Consider the following 2,957-nt stretch of genomic DNA (forward strand, 5'->3'; position numbering starts at 1 on the left):
CCGCATGGCACAGGGAGATCAGCTAGGTGGTTTGTGACCACTTAGAGGGGTAAGATAGGGAGGGTCGGAGGGAGGGAGATGCAAGAGGGAAGAGATATGGGAACATATGTATATGTATAACTGATTCACTTTGTTGTAAAGCAGAAGCTAACACACAATTGTAAAGCAATTATACTCCAATAAAGATGTTAAAAAAAGGATTTATGAAAAAAAAAAGAAAGGAGGGAGAAAAGAGAGGGCGGTTCAGAAGATATCTGGTCCACCTCAGTTGGAAAGTGATAACTGATTTTTTTTTGAGTTTTCATAAAGATACATAAATGCTTCATGAATTTGTGTGTCATCCTGGTGCAGGGTATGGTAACCTCCTCTGTATCATTCAATTATAGCATATGTGCTGCCAAAATGTGCATGGAAAATATTCTTTAACAAGGATTTAAAATTCCCAATTAATTCTATTCAGAAGTGTCTAGTAAACCAGAACTTTTAAAGTAAAAATGAGAAAGGTATAGTATTCTATAGGTATTCCATGTCCTTTTGTTCCAATATTACTTCACATCTGCTATATTAGCATCTGTCAAGTTGTATTCAATAAATTCATACTGTATATTGTCAAAAAAATAAAAAAAGAGTTACCAGCTAGAGATTGAACTATGTAAGGAGGGGTCAGGAAATAGACCACCAGAGCCACTGGGGATGCAGGTAGAAAATAGACCTCATTGAGAAAAAACTCAGAAGCAGAGAAGTAGCAGAGTGCACACAAATCCATCAAAATCTCATTATCCCACAGCTGGTGTGGGACATGGGTGAACTGCGTGCACCATGGCCAACGGTCCATAGAGAAGAGCCTGGGATCTGTGATGCTGTATGTACTGCAGGGACTGGAGGAGCAGGTTACAGCTGTGCTCCCCAATCAGGGAAGTAGCTTTGTTAGAAAGGGAAACCTTTGGGACTCAGGGATTTCTATCAGTCTGTTCTCTTGAGCTAACTCAGAGGAGTTAAGTCAGCTCTCTCCTACCTACTAACAGATCCAAGGAGGAAATGAACCTGCAGGCTTATGGAGGTTTTCTCTCCTCTGGGTGCTGTCCAGTGAAACATTAGGACAGAATTTTTTTAGGATAAGAAAGAGAAGACAGAATTAGTATACAAAGAGAATAATACAGAGGCAGTAAGCCTAGGGATGTTGATGAAATCATAAAGAATCAAAAGAAAAGCTCTCCAAAACCAGAGAGAGAACATATGTGTTTGTGTGTATCTATGCCCACAGATACATGACATGAAAACTTTAAGGAAAATATATATTACTTTTATCAGTTAATTTAAAAATATTAGGCTCATAGCTGAGAAAATTAATTTATATAAAATATAAGGTGCATTGAAAACATCAAATTCTGATGAGGATGTGGAGTAACAAGAACTCTCATGCATTGCTGGTGGGAATCCATAATAGTGCAGCTACTTTGGAAGACTGTTTGATGGTGATTTCTTACTAAACTAAACATACTCTCACCATACGATCCAGCAATCACACTCCTGGTATTTACCCAAAGGAGTTGAAAACTTATGGCCACACAAAAACCTGTGCACAGATGTTTGTTGCAACTTCAGACAGTAGAAATATTATTCAGAGCTAAAAGAAATGAGATATCAAACCATGAGAAGACATAGGGGAAATTTAATGCATAATATACTAAGTGAAAGAAGCTAATCTGAAAAAGACTACATACTGTATGATTCCAACTACATGACATTCTGGAAAAGGCAAAACTATGGAGATGGTAAAAAAATCCATGGTAGTCATGGATGGGGCTGGGGTCGGGGTCCGAATAGGCAGAGAACAGGATTTTTAGGGCAGTGAAAATACTCTGTATGATACCATAATGAAGGACATATGTCATTATACATTTCTCCAAACCCATAGAATTTACAACCCCAGGAGTGAATTTTGATGTAAACTGTAGACTTTGGGTGATTATCATGTGTCAGTGCAGGTTCATCCATTGTAAGAAATGTACCACTGTGGCGGAGGATGCTGATATTGGGGGAGGTTATCATGTGCTGGGGTAGGGGGTATATGGATACCTCTGTACCTTCCTCTCAATTTTGTTGTGAACCTAAAACTGCTCTAAAAAAAGCGTTTAAAAAAAAGAGAAAGAACATATGTATAAAGACATATATAATAATAAAACAAAAGAGTAAGTAGGATGGGGAGAGAGTGCAATTTTTGATAAAATTATAAATTGAAATAAATAGACTGTACAACAACATTCTGCTACTTTTGCCTCAAGAGAAAGAAATTCAAAATCCTAGTTTCCAGAGTTCAACCTAGATTCTACCCTGGGCACAAGTGACACAGTAAAACCAGTTCAGAGAAGCACGTTTGGATCCCTTCCAGAACACAGGGAGACTCCTGTCTGTTTATTTTATTGTTTCTGTAAAAATGGAGTTTTGTGTGATATCCCGCAGAACGTGAAAGAAGACAAATGCCCTGATTTCATTTCTGACATGCCAGCAAATGCTCCAGGAGCAGCAGAGTTAATTCTGCAATAGAGGGAAGAGCTGTGTAGCCCCTGTCCTGATGGAGACATGGGAAATGGAGCAGATGCCAGTGGAGGATATGGTGGAAACTTTAGTCTCCCTTGTCACAGCCGTAGCCCTTGCTTTCTATCTATATATATATATATATATATATATATATATATTTTATTTTCCAGTAACAGTCTTCCTAGAAAAAGAAGCAAAAGCTCCAAAGGCAAGAAAAAAAAAAAGTAAAATAAAATATCAAAAAGTGGGAGAGGGCCGGAGAAAGGGAATGAAAAGGACAAGAGGGCGGTGCTGCCTTCTTTAGGTCTACCCAGGAAGTCTTTCCTGGTTTAGGATTCTTCCTCTGTTGAACCACAAAGAGAAAAATGGATTAGGCCTCCAAATGCCAGAACGTATTGTCTGTCAAAGGATTTGCC

General features: G+C 38.5%; 1 non-coding gene across 1 annotated transcript; it reads right to left on the minus strand.

Moving 5' to 3' along the window:
- Positions 1-306: 306 nt before the first annotated feature.
- Positions 307-410, minus strand: LOC112064744 (U6 spliceosomal RNA). Its single transcript, XR_002891643.1, has one exon. It is a non-coding gene; the product is annotated as a U6 spliceosomal RNA (small nuclear RNA).
- Between the last annotated feature and the right edge of the window lie 2,547 nt (positions 411-2,957).

This window comes from Physeter macrocephalus, chromosome 6 (assembly GCF_002837175.3).
Source record: "Physeter macrocephalus isolate SW-GA chromosome 6, ASM283717v5, whole genome shotgun sequence".
Lineage (NCBI taxonomy): Eukaryota > Metazoa > Chordata > Mammalia > Artiodactyla > Physeteridae > Physeter > Physeter macrocephalus.